The following is a 21,730-nucleotide window of genomic DNA, read 5'->3' as shown; positions in this document are numbered from 1 at the left end:
GCCCTTCTCACCATTATAAAGAATTGTTTGACAGTTTGTCTGAATTTCTTACTGTCAGATTCCCTTCCCTCTCTTTCTTTCTTTGCGGAGATTTTAACCTCCCCATGCTCCACTGGCCTTCCAATTCCTTCCAACAACCTCTCCCATTCTTCCTTTCTACTTTCTTCCTTTATGAATATTTGCTCTGCCTTGAATTTCAACACCACCGAAAATTCCTTGGGCTCTCGACCTCTTACTTTCCAGCCAATTTTGACGGTCTGAATTCAGCTTTAGCGTCTTTCAACTGAGTACATATATTAAGCAATTCAACGTGTGATCAATCTCTAAGCACCTTTTATACTATCCTGTCCGATCTCCTCTCCTCTTATGTCCCTTCTTCCACTGCCTTCCTACGTACATATACTGCGGAAGAAGTTTCGGGCTTCCAAGAATGACGCCGACCTTGTTCACTTTAAGGTTATACGTTCTACTGTGAAGTCAATGGTTAGAAAAGAGCGTAAAAGGTACTTATTGAGCGTCGAAGCCACCCTTGCCCGCAGTAACTTAAAACCCTTTTGTTCTCATGCTTGCAATTCTCGTAATCCTACTCAGTCTCTCCCTTCTATTAGTTTTGCTGACTCCACTGCCAACTCCCCACAACAACTCTGCGAACTTGTCTGCACCTACTTCTCTTCAATGTTTTCTACCGCATAACTCCAGACTGCTCCGAATCTCTGGCCATTCCTCTCCTTACATCTTCCTTGGTTGAGTTCCTCATTGGTAATCTTGACACCAATGTCGGACCTGGCCCCGATGTATCTCTTCCTCCTTAACTGTAGAAAACACATTTCCCTCCCCCTGAGTATAATCTAGAACAAAAGTCTAGAAGAATGTTACTTTCCCCATCTCTGGAAAGAGGCCCTTATCATTCCTATCCTCAAGAGCGGAGACCCTTCTCTTGCTGTGAACTATCGCCCCATTTCTCTTCTCTTGCTTCAAAATCCTTGAAAAATACGTCAACGTACTGCGGTCACCTCGTTGTCAAAGAGCATCATGACTGTTGCCATGCCATAACATACAGGAAACAAGTTCGCGTAAATAATTCTTTACCTGTTAATAATTAGGAAAGGTAAGACAGTTGAAATTGCCGACTATTGTTGAGGATGGAATAAGAATTAAGGAAAAAATGATACTTAGCAATTGACCTCGATGACAAGGAGCAGAATTATCTTGGAAATTCATTTGATCCACATGCGTAAAATCCTCTTCCAGCACAGGTACCAAATTTTCTTCAAGGATGTTTTTATGATCAACAGCCTTGATCGTCCCTTCAAGCATAGCCAATCGTCGAATTTGGTGATAAGAAAAGCATGCCCAAATCGTTCTGCTCACTGGCTGCGTTGATGTTTGTAGAATACACGCAGCCGTCTTGAAGCGGTCTCTAAGACTAATCTTCTTTAAGAGTCGATCTTCACTTGCAGAAGTCTTTCTGTGGGCTCCTGATCCTACTTTTCGCTCAGTATACCCAGTCTCAGCAAATTTTTTTAAAAAATTTGCTACTGCAGACCGACTATAGCCTACCTTAGGCACCCCGTACGCTGAAAGATTCGGCTCGGAACACCAAAATCTTCTCTTTTACAACTTCACTCATTATCTTCACATTCGACATCCTTTCCGTTTTTTTTATCAATTCACTGTCGGTCTGTCTGTCACATGCACTTTTCTCCAAAACGGCTACACCGATCCGAACGAAATTTTGTGGACAGATGGGAACTATAAAGTCCCACGCATGCAGCGAGTAGTATAAATCTAGGTGGAGTTTAAACGGGGGCTCCCCATACATGTAAAGGGGATGTTCAAAAGGTCGTGTAAGGTATCAAATGAAAGGTCTCGATTAGTACTTTCCGCAGCTGATATTAGTTTAGTTGTGAATTGTAAAGTGCGTTAGTGAGGAGTCAAAATGTACGCACTTAAAGAGACAGGGCTCATTTCCGGAAACTACCCAACCCAAAAAATCGAAAAAAATCAGGATAGTGTCCTTAGATGAAATCTAGGCCTGAAAATATGTCCCATTCCGATACCTGCTTAAATAAACTTACTAATAGTATATTACTAACTTTCAGAAATTTACTGAAATACCCCCTTAAATTCATCCTAGTACTACATGGACTTGTGTAACTTTTTTCAACTTTTTTGGTAGGGTAGGTTCGCCGTCCTACCCTTGGCAAACAGTATCAAAATTAATATCTGCTTCGGAAAGTACTAATCGAGGCCTTTCATTTGATACCCCACATGACTATATTCTGGGAAAAAAATGGTGCATCTCTCTTTTATGTTCATATATGGGGACCCCCTTAAGTGCAATATGCAGTAATGTAATTCACTGCAAGGGTGGGGACACAGTTTTAACCTTTCTACCGAATTTCGTTTCAATAAATGTAGCTGCTTCTGAGAAATGTACGTGTCGCAGACAGACAGAAACCGAACCAATTTTAATAAAATTTTGTTTTCAACAGAACCTTAAAAACAGCTGTTTTCGGTTGAAACTCTTTTCAACAGTATTGCCGGCGTGTTTCAGGAAGTCCCGGAACTTTGTGATCAGACCTCGTATGTGATAACATGGCTAATGGTCTTGTCCACAGTTAATTAGAAGATATGGCGTAAATAGCAGTCACACTTCAGAACTTATAAGCAGGGAGCCGAATCCTTTCCATGAAAAGGGCAGTGGGAGCAAAGGTCATTGACAAATTTCAAATTATTTCGCTATTCTCTAGAGTAAGGTTCCGAAATCATTGGAGAGAATCCCTCGTTTTCCGATCTCTACGCTAACGATACCAAAGTGTTTTAATCCAGATAATCATAAACCAAAGATGAGGAAAACTTGGTAGAATCAAAATTTGTCTATTTTCGGTACCATGTTAAGCAAGAGTTTAATGACATGCTGCACTCGTTTTCTAAATAAAATTCAAGAGGAAATTCATATTAACCCCAGTATCAGCATTTTCTTATCTCTGAAGCGATGTCTAATAACCATAGTAATCACGTTAAGCCCATGAATCGATTAGGAAAGGGTTCGAGAGTCCATAAAGTTTTCCAGAGCATGACTAGGTCTACACTCATACCTAACCACACGCCACCCTAACAATTTTAAAAAGATAAAAACCGAGGACGTTTGTGACTAATGCAGGTAAAATTGTTCTAACGGTCTAGAAATCATATCTGAATTAATATGTCAGTTAATAGGACCTTGGTTTCGGATAAACAGAGGCAAGAGGGGCGACCAGATAATAAAAATATTTAATCAGAGAAGCAAACATGGAGAAGCTTGGTTACAGCCAAAAATAAAAACATAAATTGTTTACAGCCACGTCGATTTCAGTCACAATCAACGACCTTAGTAAAGGTTGGCCACCACATAATTGTGAGGGACGAACGGCTACCTGTTGTTTGTTTGTTTGTGTTTTCCTACTAGTTTCGTTTCAACCGAGAGTTCATTTTCCAGTCTTTGAATTCAAAATGGATGAAATCGGGAAAATAGATGCCTCTTGGTGATACCAACATCGCGAGAGTAGCATATTTATGGAGGGCATGCAAATGAAGCAGCTCTTCCATGCGGGCTCCATGGAAATAGGCTTTCCATGAGATTGGATCAGCGGAAAATATGAATGCCTGCACATATTCAGAGGAATTTTATTCAAGCAATACTTGGATCTGGCTTTGATCCGATTATCATGAATGATTAATTGTGCATTCGTTGCACAAAAGCTGAATGGCGACATTCAAAAGCATGTGGACATGCATATGGTTGGAGCCAGATTGAGGCTCTTTTGTTGTTTTCATCTCGCGATGGTGTAGGGCGGAATGAAATCGAGTGAAAAGCAACTGAATTCATATAAACAACAGAAAGAAAAACGAACGAAATATCACTGAATCAAGCTGGATACTTCCCGTGACCGTTTTATTTCTGATTTCATCTTCAGCACAACATTGTAGGCGACAAAGTTCAGACCAGCATCTCTGGGGAAGTTTTCTTTCCAGGAATGTCAATATCGAACCCTAAAATTTCATCCATCAGGAAAATTTTGAACAGAACAAGTCTACCAAACTCACAGCGAAAGATTCATTCAAAAGATACTCTCTGAAGGATGATATCGCTTTGAAGTTTGAAGCTCAGTTACCAAGGACTCCATAAAATAAAAGAAGTACCTAAAAAACCATGAACGTGTGTAGGTTACTACGCGTCGAATCATACTCGCCTACGTACTAGAGACTCAAGGTATATTAACAAAAATATTGAGAATAGAACCCTTTCAGAATAAATTGAACATTTTCCATGAAGGCCAAATTAGCCTCATTAGAAAAGGACTTTTCTTGTGAAATTGAAATTGTTGTATTAAAAAAAGGCATTTTCAATAGACCAACAGAGCAGGTAAATAATTCTGGGTAAACGGATGATACTTGTCGAAAGAATTAAGATATCATACTAGCATCGATTGACTGATGGGGTAGGTAGGTAGGTATCAGTGACCGCTCCGAGCAGCCCAAACTCCCAAGAGCGTGACTGTTGTTATGGGAGCAGGGAGGCAGAGACCAGCCGGCTCTGGTCTTCAGAGCCAGCCCGTAGCATTCACGAAGGAAAGTAGCTCTCCGATCCTGCAGCTAGAAATGTCTCTGAGGTCCCCAAAGAATGGTTTACCCAGTGTCCGCAGCCTGACCCTAGCCAGAGCTGGGCAATCGCAGAGAAAGTGCATGAGGGTCTCCCTTCCTTCTTCGAAGCTTCGGCAATGCGAGTTGTAGGGTAAGCCGAGCCTAGCGGCATGGTCCCCTATGGGCCGTAATCTTGAATGCATTTGCACGCGTCTGGCATCGGAGCTCTCGTAATCGGGCTATGTTATAAGCGGGCCAAATTCTCCTTGACTTGGCATAGCTTGAAAGCCTTCGCTATCTCAGGCCCGCGGCTGCTAGGTAGTGCGAGTAGACTCCGCCCCCGACAGCCGCCAGCGATCAACCAACTGTATTCACCGAGGGACTGCCAAGAGCAGAGCCTTGCCTGGCCAATCCGTCAGCCCGCTCAGTCCCCTCTATGTTCCTATGTCCGGGAACCCAGAGGAGAGTGACCTTGAGCGTGCCGCCCAGATGGTTGAGCGTGTCTTTGCACTGCCCCACCAGCCGGGAAGATGTCGTCGTTGAGTACAAGGCCTTGATGACCGCTTGGCTGTCGGTCAGAATGGCTATGTCACGCTTGGGGCTCGAATCACGCTCCAGCCATCGACAGACTTCCAATATCGCCACTACTTCCGCCTGGAATACACTGGCGAAACCTGGGAGACCCTACGACTTGGATACACCGTGTGTATTCGAGAAAACCACCGCGCCGACTCCATAGGCCACCTTTGATCCGTCCGTAAAGAATAATGTGTCATAGTCTTGCAACATGCCGCCGGTTTTCCACTTTGTCCTGGTTGGAAGATCCACAGCAAAGTTTCTCGTGAAGTTCAGCTTGCGTGTGACATAGTCCGTGGGGGATGCCCAGATTTCTCGAGGTATTTCATCTAGGATGTTGCTGTGACCGTAAGACTTCGCTGTCCAGCATCCGGACTCACGTTGTCTGACGGCACTGCACGCTGCCACGAGATGCAGCGGGAAGGAGATGCAGGAGTACATTGAGAGCATCTGTTGGGCAGGACTGCAGAGCCCCCGTAACACCTGCCCACGCGGTTCTTTGAATCCTATTAAGCTTCGTTCGTTAGGATCGGACGCACTACAGCGGTGTACATCCAGAGAACCGTCCTCGGCCGGAGACCCCATTCCTTTGCAAAGGTTCTCTTACAGGCATGGAAGGCTATACAGGCCTTCTTAACCCTCAGTTCTATGTTCAACCTCCAATTTAGGTTAGGATTCAGGATTACACTCAGATACTTTACATTAGAGGAAAGAACCAATCTTTGTTCATTCAGCCGTGGTAGATGGAATTCAGGTATCCTTATCTTGGTAGTGAATAGCATCAGTTGCGTTTTGGTTGGGTTTATGCTGAGTCCGCATCTTGCGGCCCACAAGCACATCTTTTGCAACGCTCCTTCCATGATGTCGCTCATAATGGACAGAAACATCCCTGATACTAATATCACCAAGTCGTCGGCATACGCCACCACCTTCACCCCGCTGCTGTCCAATGTACGTAAATTTTTTTCCATTACTATTAACCAGAGCACCGGTGAGATGGCGCCACCCTGGGGCGTGCCTATTTTCACAGCTCTGGTCAAGTGGTTGCCTCCCAGATCGGACTGGATTATCCTGGTACTCAGCATGGATATAATTCAATGCGTGAGTTACCACTCCAATCCAAAACCGGTCAAGGCTTGCTTGATGGCGTTGGTACTGACGTTATTAAAAGTTCCCTCTATATCCAAGAAAGCAGCAAGGGTATACTGATTGTACTGCAGCGACCGCTCAACCGTGCCAATTACCTCGTGGAGGGCGGTTCCTGTGGATTTTCCTTTGAGGTAAGCATGCTGGGACTTAGAGAAAGGCGTTCTCTCCATAACCGTCCTTAAGTGAATGTCCAGGACGGATTCTAGGGTCTTCAGTACGAAAGAGGTCAGGCTGATTGGTCGAAAGTCCTTCGCGGACTCATGACCGCGCCTGCCCGCTTTCGGTATGAAAACCACTCGTGCGCGCCTTCAGGACTGCGGTACGTATCCTAAAGTGATGCAGCTCCGGTAAATCTCAACAAGCCACGGCACAACCCTTTCCTGCTGCTTCTGTAGCATGACTGGCATTATGCCATCTGGGCCTGGAGATTTGTATGCGGAGAAGTTGTTTATAGCCCAGCCGATCTTATCCTCGGTAATTACCGATTTGATAGCCTCGCAAGCTTGCCGCAAAACCTCCAAGCAAGGTTCTGACTCACAGTCCTCCTCGCTAGAGGGAAAGTGCGTTTGAACCAGCAGCTCCAAGGTTTCGCTAGAAGATTCCGTCCAGGAGCCTTCCGATTTTTTAAGGAAGGATGGGCTCTTATGTTCCTTGGACAGAATCTTACTGAGCCTCGTGGATTCACTAGTGCTTTCCATGTTCTGACAATAGTCCAGCCAAGACCGCCTCTTGGCGGTCCTGATGGCCGACTTGTACTTCTTCAGGCAGTCCTTGTATGGCTGCCAGTATTTTTGCCTGTAGCAGATGTTGAAGATTTCTCTGGTCAGCTTTCTGAGACTAGAGAGATCTTCGTTCCACCCCGGTGGTAGGGTCTTTTTGCTGTACTTAGTAGGGCACGAGACTTTAAAGGCGGTATCAAATGCCTTCTCCAGAGTCCCGACCTTTGACTTCAGTTCGTCTGTCGTGCCAATTCTACCAATTTGCGCACCGGAGATTTTGTTCTTAATTACCTGACCAAACTTTCTCCAGTCGATCCTCCTAGGGTCTCTAAAGGGCTGCGGCGAGATCTAGACTGAAGAGTATCCAACTGTGGTTAGAGAAGGATCTCTGGTCAGAGATCTCTCCAGTCTTCCACCCTAAGAATCCCATTGTCGGTTATTAGGGTGATATCAAGGACCTCCTCCCTACCGTCACAGTTCTCCGAGTACCTCTTTCGTTGATTTCGGAGCTGCCCCAAAGCGTATGCCTTGCATTCGCGTCGCAGCCTATCAGCAGGTTGGCTTTCTTTGTTGTTATGGTGTTCGTCAGATGTTGTAGTTATTCTGGCGGAGCTGATCTGTCATGAGCCATGTAAGCTGAGGAAATATACACGTTCTCTGCCCCCGCCTGCTCCAGCTTGACCACAACTAGGTCACTGGAACTCAGGTCCAGGCACAGGAAATCGTTCAGACTCTTTCTCGCAAGAATACATGCTCTAGGTCTATCCTGATCAGCGTCTCCTGTGCTGTGGAATGAATTAAAATATTTGCTTTGGGGCCCTTTGATGGTTCGGTCGCTTCCGACCCAGGGCTCCTGTATTAATACGATGTCGATGTCTTCGTCTAAGAGGAAGACGAGCAGATAAGCCGAGGCGGCGTCGATTGGGTCTAGGTCGTCGTCCGGTTTTGCAGAGCGGAACACTTTTACTTTGGCATTCCTGACTCCAAACCACACTTTATAATCGGCCTTTTCCAGTTCCTCCAGGCACTCCTTGTTTATGCGGAGTAGTACAGACTGGCTGCTTGTCTGAGGTTCCTCCTCCTTGATAACAACCCAGTCGTCCATGGGAATCTCGGGGTTGTGAAGGCGCAGGAAATGGACGAGCTTGTCCTTCTCCATGCGGATCTTCGGCAACCAGATGCGAGCGACCGGTCTCCTGGGAATCTCGTCGTAAGGGATGATCTTGAGCTTAACCCCCTCCCAGGCGTCGTTGATCTTAGCGATACACGAACCGAGAAAGTCCTTAGAGAACTGGTCCATGCAAGCTATTACGTGAAACTCACGGACCACCTGAGATGAATCAAAGTGGGGGGTGAGTCCCGGGTGTTTGCCTCCGGTGTCCAGGAGATGCTCATAGACCATGCCCGACAACCTAGCCTCAACACTGGTCCCCACCTCCAGCGTTAGTTTGTCGCTAGCAGAATTGCCATCCGCCAGCGCTACACGTAAGTGACTCCTGGCCACGTCGCTGAAGGGCTTCGCAGTACGTGGCCTGCCGGCTGACGGTTGCTGTACAATTTCCTTCGGATGTTGCTTAGCGTCTGCGCTCTTGCCCACTATGCTCCGCTTCTTATCTTGCTCGACCTCGTCTTGAGATCGATTGCGTTTTAGAGCGATTGGCCTCCTTATTCTTAGCAATCTTGCTGAAAATATGCATGGCCTTCTGGTACTGGTTCTTGAGCAGGACACCCGTGGACCTTCGCTTCTAAGCCGGTTTCCGGCGACCGACATTCTTATCGGTTTTCGCTTTCGAGAGATCGCCCGACGCTGAGGGCTTCGGGTCAGGAGTACTAGGTCCCAGCGGTTGGTTTCAGCATAACAGTGCTACGGCTGGCACCGAGTGTACTGCTCTCGACGGCTACTGTCTCCTGGCTGGATGCCACTAGCTCGTCCTCCGATGATGCACCTGGCATTAACCCAATTAACCCAATGTCAAATGAGAGGAATGCTTGGCGCATCATTTAAGTGGCAAAAACCTCGAAAACTGCAGAATTTTCTACGCGCTACAATTGCCGAATCGTACAACACGCGGTCTTCTCTCGAGAAACGCTCCATAGCGACTGAATTCCCAAGAGCCAGGCTACCGATTGACATAACCCCCGCGCCCCTCGGATACGTTGCGTTCACGCAGTGAGCTAAATAAATATAAAATTTCTTTTGAGACACCTTGTATTATTTACAAAAAGGAGGAAACTGAATAGACTTTGACTTCCAGAGATGAGGGGTACAACCCTTCAACTCTCCGAAGAAGTGAAGTATCTGGGAGGTATACTAGATAGGAAGCTTCTTTGGAACAACCATGTAGGATATGGAGACTTAGGCTTCAGATAGTAATGTGGATATCATTAGGCCGATGTTTGCTTATGCATCCGTAGCGTGGTGGGTTAAGGTGAAACAGAAGGATTTTCGCTGTAAACTAGCCACATTATAAAGCACTGTCTGTCTGTGTGTTTGGGTTCACCATGAGCTTCCCATCCGGCGCAGCTCTGAATGCATTACTTCATTTGCAGGCCTTGGATTTGTTTATTCAGAGCACTGCAATTAGAGCAGCTCATCGACTAATTCGATTCGATCTATGGGGAAACAAAGGACGTGGGGGCACAGAGCATTGGAAGAGTCATTGGGAGAACTGAATCTAGTTTTCGCAATGCCCTTCAATTCTCAGATGCCCATACATCTGTTTGGTAGAAGATATGATGTTATCTTAAAATGAAGAGAAAATTGGGATGAACCAGAAGAATACGCGTCAGGATATACTGACGTTGTCTACACTGATGGTTCATCATCATCATCAACGGCGCAACAACCGGTATCCGGTCTAGGCCTGCCTTAATAAGGAGGTCCACCAATTCGATATCCCTAAAAGCTGTCTGGCGTCCTGACCTACGCCATCGCTCCATCTTAGGCAGGGTCTGCCTCGTCTTCTTTTTCTACCATAGATATTGCCCTTACAGACTTTTCGGGTGGGATCATCCTCATCCATACGAATTAAGTGACCACCGTAACCTATGGAGCCGGATTTTATCCACAACCGGACGGTCATGGTATCGCTCATAGATTTCGTCATTGTGTAGGCTACGGAATCGTCCATCCTCATGTAGGGGGCCAGAAATTCTTCAGAGGATTCTTCTCTCGAACGCGGCCAAGAGTTCGCAATTTTTCTTGCTAAGAACCCAAGTTTCCGAGGAATACATGAGGACTGGCAAGATCATAGTCTTGTACAGTAAGAACTTCGACCCTATGGTGAGACGTTTCGAGCGGAACAGTCTTTGTAAGCTGAAATAGGCTCTGTTGGCTGACAACAACCGTGCGCGGATTTCATCATCGTAGCTGTTATCGGTTGTGATTTTTGACCCTAGATAGGAGAAATTCTCAACTGTCTCAAACTTGTATTCTCCTATCCTTATTCTTGTTCGTGCTTGTGTTTGACCAGTGCGGTTTGATGTTGTTGGTTGATTCGTCTTCGGTGCTGACGTTGCCACCATATATTTTGTCTTGTCTTCATTGATGTGCAGCCCAAGATCTCGCGCAATATGCCGCCTGCTCGATCTGGATGAAGGCAGTTTGTACGTCTCGGGTGGTTCTTCCCATGATGTCGATATCGTCAGCATAGGCCAGTAATTGGGTGGACTTGAAGAGGATCGTACCTCTTGCATTTACCTCAGCATCACGGATCACTTTCTCGAGGGCCAGGTTAAAGAGGACGCATGATAGCGCATCCCCTCGTCGTAGACCGTTGTTGATGTGGAATGGTCTTGAGAGTGATCCTGCTGCTTTTATCTGGCCTCGCACATTGGTCAGGGTCAGCCTAGTCAGTCTTATTAATTTCGTCGGGATACCGAATTCTCTCATGACCGTGTACAGTTTTACCCTGGCTATGCTATCATAGGCGGTTTTAAAGTCGATGAATAGATGGTGCAACTGTTGTCCATATTCCAACAGTTTTTCCATCGCTTGCCGCAGAGAGAAAATCTGATCTGTTGCTGATTTGCCTGGAGTGAAGCCTCTTTGGTATGGGCCAATGATGTTCTGGGCGTATGGGGCTATCCGGCCTAGCAAGATAGCGGAGAATATCTTATAGATGGTACTCAGCAACGTGATACCTCTATAATTGCTGCACTGTGTGATATCTCCCTTTTTATGTATGGGACAGATAATGCCTCGTTGCCAATCGTCAGGCATTGATTCGCTGTCCCATATCTTGAGCACAAGTTCATGAACCACTTGGTGTAACTGGTCGCCTCCATATTTAACCAATTCGGCGTAATTCCATCGGCTCCTGGCGACTTATGATTTTTTAGCCGATGAATTGCACGGACTGTTTCTCCTAAACTTGGTGGTGGCAGTATTTGTCCGTCGTCTTCAATTGGCGGGACCTCCATTCGCCGAGGTTCTGGTTGTTCAGTAGCTCATCAAAGTACTCAACCCATCGCTCCAATATGCCCATTCTGTCGGAAATCAGATTTCCCTCTTTGTCACGGCAGGATGAGCATCGAGGTGTATAAGATTTCATCCTGCTGACTTGTTGGTAAAACTTCCGCGCTTGGTGCGGTTGCTCCCTGTACTTTTCTAGTTCACAGACTTGTTGGTTCTCCCAGGCTTCCTTTTTCCGTCTGTGAAGTCGCTTCTCCGCTCGACGGAGTTCGTGATAAGTCTCTGCGCGTGCCCGCGTTCTTTGAGAATGCAACATTACTCGGTATGCAGCATTCTTCCGTCCCGTGGCTAGCTTACATACATCGTCAAACCAGCCGTTCTGACTCCTTTTGCGACTGGGGCCAAGTATGCTTGTGGCCGTATCCATGATAACGTTCTTCAGGTGATTGTGAAGATCATTTGTTGATGCTTCATCACCAGGTCCTCTGTTGACTGCAGTTATTGCGGCATCTATTTCCCTCTTATAGGTATCGCGGAGGGTCGTGTTGTGGATAGCTTCAGTGTTCACTCTCACCTGATTGTCAGAGGGGTTTGTAGGAGGTGTCGTAATTCGAGCTCGGAGCACCATGCCAACGAGATAGTGATCCGAGTCTATATTGGCCCCCCTATATATATATATGTTCTGACATTCATCAAGGCTGAGAGGTGGTGGCGTTCGATCAACACGTGGTCAATTTGGTTGAAAGTGGTCCCGTCTGGAGAGGCCCACGTATGTTTGTGAACCGCTTTCCGGATAAACCAGGTACTTCCAACAACCATTTCGTGTGACCCTGCTAATTGAATAATCCGCAGTCCGTTATGATTTGTTTTTTCGTGTAAACTATGGGAGCCAACGTATCGCCTGAATACGGGCTCCTTCCCTACTTGGCTGTTAAAATCCCCAAGTATGATTTTGATATTATATCTGGGGCAGGCTTCGAGGGTTCGTTCTATTGCCTCGTAGGGGCGTGAACGTTTATGAGGCTTATATTTCTAAACTTGCCTCGCAAGCGCAGAGTGCATAGCCGTTCGATTATGTTTTCAAAGCCAATAACAGCAGGTTTCATTTTTTGGCTGACTCAGAAACCTACTCCGAGCACATAGTTTACTGGATGGCCACTATAATATATGGTGTAGTGGCTCTTCTCCAGGAAACCGGTCCCTGTCCATCGCATCTCTTGTAACGCTGTTATATCAGCACTATATTGGGACAGGGTATCGGCTAGCTGCTCATCAGCTTCATCTCTGTACAGGGAGCGCACGTTCCATGAGAAAATGCACAAATCGCTAATCCGTTGTCGTTGCCGGGTTCGTCGTTTTAAAGTCCGTCTTGTCCGAGGCTCCTGTTGTGGCTTCGTAACAAGTTGTTTTCCGTGTAGGGTTGTCAGCCCTACCCAACCCCTAACCTGGAGGACCAATTGGTACAATTTGTCCCGTTTTTAGGCGAGGGAGACTCGCCTTCATCCTTCTCCGTCTGTAGCTTTTCGTTAAGAAAGAGCTCCCAGCGGTCACCACGTGGAGGTGGAGATAGGGTTTGGTAGTAGAGCTGTTGGTGTCGGTTCAGCAGGCATTTCCCAGGTTTTATGCTCCATCGTGGGTACCAATCCACGCTTCGCCCTGGGACCTATACTACCCTTTGACCACGTCTCTTCTCCACCTCAAACATTTTTCTATATCCGTGAAAGGGATTCAATCTCGGGGCACGAAGTTGAGATCGCGGAACTGAAGTTGCCCCAGTCACCTCGGTGTTTCGCTTCTATATACAGCGTACTATCAGTCATACAAAGCCAGGTGAGCAGACGTTCTATAATATATCTACGCATTTCCCCATCTTTGGCGCCACAAATACAAATTAAACTCAAAATAGAACATAAAATAAACTGTGATTTCCACAAAATACTAAGATACAATTACAATTTCATCGGAACTAACTTAACTATGATATAATGATCATTACAATTAAACTCCGACGTAAATAGCCGACATTGTAAACGTGAATGGATCCACGTTCTACTATCAAACTGAATAGATGTAAAAGATACATTAGCATAGACCACTGTCAACGTGCACTCTACTATCTGCATAGAAATAGTCTCGTCTACGTCTTGCTTGAAAGTGAATTCTGTGCCCAATCGGACTTACGCGAATATCTACTTTGATTAAAGAAAGGTAGCAGATTTGATTTGTGCCTATTGCCATAAATGAATGGTTAAATTTTAGATGCTTAGAACTCCACGTCAACAAGAATCCAGTTTATGTCTCAAAAACAAGATTTAGGTTGATCTACCTCGCCCCCCACAAGTATCTGTTGATATTGTGCACGCTAGCCTAGTATGCCAATTAGATGACTATAAAAAATAATTTCCGTATCTAATAATTAACTAACAGATTGGCTGGAAAAAGCCGTCAGGTAGCCTTGACTTCAATCAATGCGTACATAAAGCAAATGGACAGGATATCTTGCAAAGCTTTTTTTATAGTTCCGTTAGTGCTAAACTTTTTTTCGGTCCCAGGGGGTGATTTTAAGACAGTAGCTATTGTGAGATTCATATAGATTGAAAGATACTTTTGAGTGTGAAGGCCATCATCACATCCACCCATAAAATCTACAAAATTCGGATATATATTTGTGGTTCAAGTAGGAATGCAAGCGGATTTTTGTGTGTTGCTTATGCCTCTACGCCTCCCCCTCGGACACCACCTTGTTTTGGTGGGGGAGCTTGTGTTAGTTTACTACTACACTAAGAGTGTCGAAAAACACATGAAGATGGAAACAAAGGATTGTAACTCTCCAAGTGGTAAGAAGCCACCGACTTCAAATCCACCCGCGACTATGAGAAATCAGGGTCGTGGTCGAGGGACGGATTTTGGAGGCCTTACCTAATTTATGTTCCCTCACGGAGAAATCTGTGGAAGATAAGCTCTCCACTTCAGTGGAAAACCTACACCCGGTGCCTACGGCGCGGTCAGCCACAAAGGATAGTACGGCAACTCTCTTAATAGGAGGAACTGGAAATCTGACTACGGCCGGTCGGTCAGTGCAACTGTTACCTAGCTCTTCTAACATACGGGGGAGGAAGGTTCGGCAGAAGGAAACTTCAGCCGCAAAGGAGAAGGGACTACAGGCTTGCCTGGCAGAACCTTCTCCTCCACCTGTGCCTGTACCTGTACCCATACAATACCAGGTTAATGGGAAGAGGAGAAACGTTATAGTTGCCTCTGTCTACTTACCCTATGATTCTTTGTGCCCTCCGCCGACGCAAGAACTAAGGGATCTAGTAGTGTATGAAGAATCAATTGGCCTTGAATTTTTCAATAGGTTGCGATGCGAACGCTCAACACATTTGTTGGGGCAGTAGCAAATGCAATCCTAGAGGAGAGAAGTATTTGATTTTATCACTTCAGCTGGTCTTATGACTGCAAACGTAGGGTGTCCCCCTACGTTCGTGGGACCGAGAAAAAGCGAAGTAATTGACCTAACAATCTGTACCTCAAAATTGTTAAAGTTGATTACACACTGACAAGTGCTAGACGAGGTCTCACTGTCAGATCACCGATACCTAGAATTCAATCTGACTATTGCGGGCGAACAGTCTGCAGTACAAAGACGGAACCCTAGGAAAACGGATTGGACAAAGTTTAATGAACTTCTTGGCAATAAATTACAATTCTCTAGGCGACTCAGGACTCCTTTGCCGCTGGAAGATGAATTGAAAACTCTGAACTGCACACTTTTAAAGTGCCATGAAGAGGCTTGTCTTATTTCCCAAGGCCAAAGCGGTAAAACGGTTCCTTGGTGGAACCAGGAACTGCAAAAACTCAGGAAATCAACCAGGCGACTCCTGGACTGGGCTTGCAAAAGTAATAAGAACGAAGACTGATTAAATTTCAGGAACTTACAGCGTGAATATAAGAGGCTCGTTAGGTGTTCGAAACGAGACTCCTTTAGAGCGTACTGTGAGGAACTGGAAGGCGAAATAGAGACTTCAAAACTGTGCAGAGTCATCAAAAGGGATGAGTTGGCCAAGTTGGACTCTCTTAGAAATCCCGATGGTACTTTCACGAGCTCCTGACTGGATTCAGTACAGACCCTCCTGGAAGTAAACCACCCGGGAGAACGGGTGAGAGAAGTGGGAGGGGGAAGAGTTTACGGTTCTTGCAACCCCTTCAACACGTAAGTGTTACAAGGGGAACTGGAATACTGCGAAAGCGGTTGTTACCCATGAATAGGTGAGAGCTGCCATACTGTCCTTTCAACATTTCAAAGCAACCTGGCATGGATGGCATCTATTCGGCAATACTAAACGAGGGTATGGAGCACTTAGAGCGACCGCTAAGAAATATTTTTCGAGGATCTCTTGCTCTGGGCTACGTGCCTTCTTCTTGGCAACGGGTTAAGGTAGTTTTCATACCGAAACCTGGGAAGGATGACTATTCTAATCCAAAGAACTTCAGACAGATCAGCTTGACTTCATTCTTGCTGAAAGATTGGGAGAGACTGGTGGAGCGTCACATTCGTGGAAACGCACTTAGGTCACACCCACTTAGTGAAAACCAACATGCTTACCAACGTGGAAAGTCCTGTGAGTCTGCTCTTCATTCTTTGGTCACAAAGATAGAGGATGCAACTTTGAATGGTGAGTACGCGATGGGGGTGTTCGTGGACATTGAAGGGATGTTTGACTGTGCGCCTTTTCAAAAACTTTGTGATGCCGCCAGCTTTAATTAAGTGGATTCATGCTATGCTAACGCACAGATTGCTGTGCGCTGAGGTGGATGTCGATCGCTATCTTACTACAGAAGCAACGAAGGGCTGCCCCCAAGAAGGTGTGCTTTCGCTACTTCTGTGGAGTATGCTGATAGACTCGCTACTATGCGAACTGCAAAATTTGCCAATACACGCTCAAGCTTATGCTGATGACGTGGCTGTGCTTGCTGTTGGGGCACAGAGTATTGGAAGAGTTACTGGGAGGACTGAACACAGTTCTTACAATGCCTTCCGATTCTCGTGCCCCCATACATCTATTTGGTAGAAGATATGAAGTTACCCTGAAGCATAGAGAGAACTGGGAAGTCCCAGAGAAATTTCACTATACCTGAAACCATGCGAGTCTCGCAAAGAGCGGGTTATGTCGAAGTGGATTGTGTTTAAACGCTTTGATGAACGATGGAACACTCCTACCTGTTTCCTCATATGTTTTGTAGTCTTGCATTTCTGGCATGCAAAGAACTGTTCGATAAGTAATGTCCTTGTTCATGAAGGAATACTTTGCGGTGACTAATCGATTCATTGTCCGAATGTCTGGGTGTACCATATCAGAAATCGACCGGAATATATGCCCTTGGTCCCTTATTTGAGGGCTGAATGCAGAACCAAAAAATAGGAAACTCCCTAAATGTATGCTTGGAATTGGTCCTCAAGCTCTGAAGACATGTGTCGCCCTTCTGCATCTCGGCGATTGCCGGCTCCGGTTGAATGCATTCAGGGGTAATCAGGTGGCCGAGGAATTCACCTGCGATTGCAAGAATTTTTGTTTCTCAATATTAAGAAATAGACCAGCCTGAAGGAGACGTTGAAAAATGCATTCGAGGTGTTCTGAATACTCGGACTCAGAAGAAGACTCGACCAGAACACCATCCAAATAAACGAAACAGAAATTGAGGTTTTGCAGCACAGAAAGGATGGATGTCTGAAAGGTTTGTGCCGCGCTGCACAGTCCAAAAGTCATCCTAATGAACTTGAATAGTCCGAAAGCTGTGTCGTGGAGTGTCCCAGGATCGACAGAAATTTGATGGTATGCCTTGAATCGTCTGAGCATTTAGACGTTTGTAGTCGCCACAAGATCTCCATTCGCCACTGGATTTAGGGACCATGTGAAATGGCGAAAATCTGCAAATAGCCTACTTAAGAAGTTCTTCGAACTACTCCTTCCGCCTAACTGGGAGCTTTTGCAGTCGTAAAGGATGCATTTTAGGAAAAATCATTATGTTTATCGGGCTCAAAGAGATTGAGCTCCGTAGTGACATTGCGGTATTTTTGAAGAAGCATGTGAATACGTGTGTCGGCATCGTCTTCGAAAACGATGGAAAGAGTGTTGAGTGAGCAGAAGGTGATTTTCCCTGATAACCTAAGGGAAGTTGTGTGAAAAACCGTGCCTGTATCGAGCAGGTAGTTGCGCTGGCTCAACGGGTCGTAGACTGTAAAGCAACGTGGTGTTGCATTTAGGATAGCAGTCGCCAAAACTCCCGGTAAGTCTGGTTTTGTGGGTGAGAAATTGCAGGGGCTGGTAAATATCTTAGTTTTTCGGCGAACGATGATGGTACTGCCTCTGTACTTGCCGAAGGCCCTGACGTCCGACTATTTCGACCTTGATCTAGTCTTACTTCCCGACCGTAAAGCACCGACGGCCTCTGCCAACTCAGAAACCGTGGCTGTTAATATCACCACCATCTGAAACCGTGGTTGTTAATACCACCACCATCTGCTGCAGCTGAGCCATTTGGCTTGAGTTGTCGTCAACCGTGGGTCGGAAGTGAACCTCATGAATTTTATCCGTGGTGGCGGCTAACGCGTACAGGGACCCCAAATCTGTTCATGTCACGATAGCCTGTGTGCTCTGCGACAGTCTCTGCAGCCACAAAGACAGTAGCAGCTCGGTGCCGGGTTTGTCACCACCCAACTGCTTCATTTCGCGCAGCAGTTGGTTTGGCGCACGGTTACTAGCGTTTGCTCTGTCAGTAAGTGGTTAAGTTTAGCCGTACCACTTATTGACAGGGACCTTATGAGCTGCTCTTTTAGCCTCTTATAAGAGCCGTCTTCGAAAATGTCGAAGATCAACTGTCTTCTCATTCCCTCATCTAACAAACAAAGATAAATGCAATGTTCGGTTCGTTCTTTCTCGTTTATCCCTTAGCTTTGCGCAGGTGAAGCATAAGTCCAAGATTGTTTGGGAGCTGAAGTTGGTTGGAGACTTCTCTTCCATAATGATGAGCAACTGAAAAGGTGGAAAGAACATTTCGCCACGGTTTCTAACCGTATTACATCCGGTATGGATCCTCCTCTTGTGGTTGAAATGGCTAGTCAGCGGATGCGGACTATTCTTCTAAGCAGAGCTAAAATAATCCTGGAACGCATGAAATGACATCTTTGAAACTTGATGGACAGAGAGCAGGCTGATTTCCGCTTCGGAGCCTCCTGAATTGACCACATCAAGACCCTTTGCATCATTTTGAAAGAGTGCGCGGAATTTAGATCGATTTTGACAAAGCTATTGATAGCGTGTGTGTCCGGATAGCTGAGTGGTTAGAGCACAAGGCTATCGTGTGGAAGGTCGCGGTTCAAATCTCACTGGTGGCAGTGGAATTTGTATCGTGATTTCACGTCGGATACCAGTCGACTCAGCTGTGAATAAGTACCTGAGTCAAATCAGGGTAATAATCTCGGGCGAGCGTAATGTTGACCACATTGCCTCCTACAGTGTTTTGTAGTGTACCTTTGCGGTCTTGAATGAAGGCCCTGATCCAATATGGATTGTTGTGCCAACGATTATTACTATTATTGATAGCGTGAGGGAGGGACATTCCGAAGAAACGAATAGCTGTTATCAGAGCGACATGTGATGAGAGAGAGGTTTCAGGTATAGTGGCGGGATATACAGAAGTCTTCTACACCAATGGCTCAAGGCTGTCCACAGGGTGGAGTACTATCGCCGCTGATGTGGAGTGGTAGTGGATGAACTCCTGGACTTGTTAACTAATACTGGAATACAAGTCCAGGGCTACGCGGACGACATTGTTTTAATCTGTAGGGGCAAATATGACGATACCCTGTGTGATAGAATCCAAACTGGATTAAGGGTTACTAGTGCCTGGTGCAGGAAGGTGGGACCGCGGATCAACCCAACCAAAACCACCATAGTACCATTCACTAGGAGGCGTAAGCTGGATCACCTGAGAGCCATAACATTACATGATATGGAGGTGAAACGAGAAATAGAGGTCAAATATTTGAAAATCACGCTAGACCGAAAATTACTCTGGAAGACACATGTCGCCACGAGGGCTCTGATGACTTGCAGATCCATAGCAGGAAAAAAATGGGGTTGCAGCCCGAAGATACTTCTTTGGATATATACTGCAATAGTAAGGCCAATGATTACCTATGGACCGGTAATCTGGGCAGAAAGATCCCAATTCAGCACACAAGCCAGGGAATTACATAAGCTCCAAAGGCTGGCTTGCGTGTGTATCAGTGGGGCAATGAGAACATGCCCAACGGCATCCCTGGAGGTCCTCCTGGGATTAACCCCTCTCCATCTGCACATGCAGATGCAGGGAAGGAGATCAATATTCAGGATGGCCGGTAGTATGAGTGAGGCGGGGAGCTGCCTAAATCGAAGGAAGATTGATATCCTTTCTAGGCGTTCTCCCGAATCACCGATACCGAGGGACAACATGACAACGAGGTTTCACTTCGATAAGAAGTTTGAAACACGTTGGAGTAACAAGGCAAACTGGGAGAGCGTGGCTGCGACATACGGCTTAAACCAGCAACTGATTACTTGGTACACTGACGGATCCCTCACAGCAGAGGGAGCGGGTGCCGGTGTCTTTGGTCCAAGGAAAATGAGCCAATGGGCAGGTACACTAGCATATTCCAGGCGGAAATTTACGCCATAGACAAATGTGCCTCCTTTAATCTGTAAAGGAACTACAGGGGGCAGAGCATAGCTATTCTCACCGATAGCCAAGCAGCGATTAAGGCACTTAGGTCCAACCAGGTGAACTCTAAACTGGTATGGGAATGCCTTGAGAGACTGAATACACTCGGCTCGTCCAACAAGGTCTGGATACTTTGGGTTCCAGACCATGCTGGGTTGGACGGCAACGAGGCAGCGGATGAACTAGCCAAGAAGGGAGCAGGGATGCCTTTACACGGGCCAGAACCCTTCTGTGGAATCGGAAACGGTTTCATGGCTATGAATCTAAAAAACGAAGAGAAACGGTTGAGGGAACTATATTGGGCGGGCCTACCAGGGATGGAGCAGTCCAGGGTGCTTATTGGGGGGATACGAACCCATGCGTACAAAGGATTGCTTAAACCCCACCAAAAAGAACCTCCGAATCATAGTGGGAATTCTCACTGGTCATTGTCGGCTGAATTATCACCTAGGGAAGCTAGGGATATCTACGGACACTGCCTGCAGGTTGTGTGCGGAGGAGGACGAGATCTCTATGCACGTCCTGGGACAGTGTCCGGCACTTGTGCAAGGTAGGTCGATACATCTGGGAGAACACTTAATACCAGATGCAAAGCTGAGACATCTGGAAGTGGGAACATACTAAAGTTCCTAACGGTTACAGGCCTGCTTGAGATACTATGATCAATAGGTACACTATAACCAGTAAAAGGGGCACAATAGTTCTTCAAGGGTTATTCCCTTAACAGAATAATAATAATAATAATACACCGATGGCTCAAAAACAGAAGGGGGTTCTGGAGCCGGAGTCTACCTCTCGAATAAAAACGAGAAGTGGGCCTTTCCTTTGGGACAATACACAAGGGTCTTTCAGGCTGAAGTGTATGCGATCCTAAGGACGACAATCAGGATGATTGACGAGCGTTTGAAGGGCAGGCGCATCGCAATCTGCAGTGATAGTCAAGCTGCATTGAGGGCATTGAGTAGTCCTTTGATCACCTCGAAAATCGTTCAGGAATGCAGAGACCGTTTGAACTCTTATCTCTAGATTCAATACGGTGGAACTACTCTGGGTACCTGGTCACGGTGGCGTGGAGGGAAATGAAATCTGGGATGCTTTAGCGAAGAGGGGTCAATCTCCCCTGTGCCAGGACCGGAATCAGCAATTGGAGTATCAGTAGCATTGGCTAAGTCTGTTTTCAAAAACTGGGAACAAGCTTCCCACAAAGACAGGTGGCAGAGTCTAAATGCTGCTTGACACACCAAACTTTTCCTGTCAGAACCGAAAATGTGTACCGCAAAGTTTATGCAGCGGTACTGTGGGCATTCTGACAGGCCATAATTCACTACCTGGGCATATGTTCAGAATAGGAATTATTCAAAATGTTACCTGTCCCTTCTGTAATGAGGAAGCGGAATCCACGGAGCATTTCCTATGTAAATACCCCGCCTATGGACGCATCAGGCATCAGATCTTTGATGCCGATGTTCTCCAGTTGCGACGGGTA

General features: G+C 46.1%; 1 protein-coding gene across 1 annotated transcript in view; it reads left to right on the top strand.

Annotated features, from left to right (window-relative positions):
• The window catches only part of LOC119651282 (protein similar), a 549,699-nt gene that overhangs the window by 5,513 nt on the left and 522,456 nt on the right, over positions 1-21,730 (top strand). The window lies entirely within an intron of this gene.

Source organism: Hermetia illucens, chromosome 3 (genome assembly GCF_905115235.1).
Source record: "Hermetia illucens chromosome 3, iHerIll2.2.curated.20191125, whole genome shotgun sequence".
NCBI lineage: Eukaryota > Metazoa > Arthropoda > Insecta > Diptera > Stratiomyidae > Hermetia > Hermetia illucens.
This window is presented reverse-complemented; position numbering and strand designations above follow the sequence as displayed.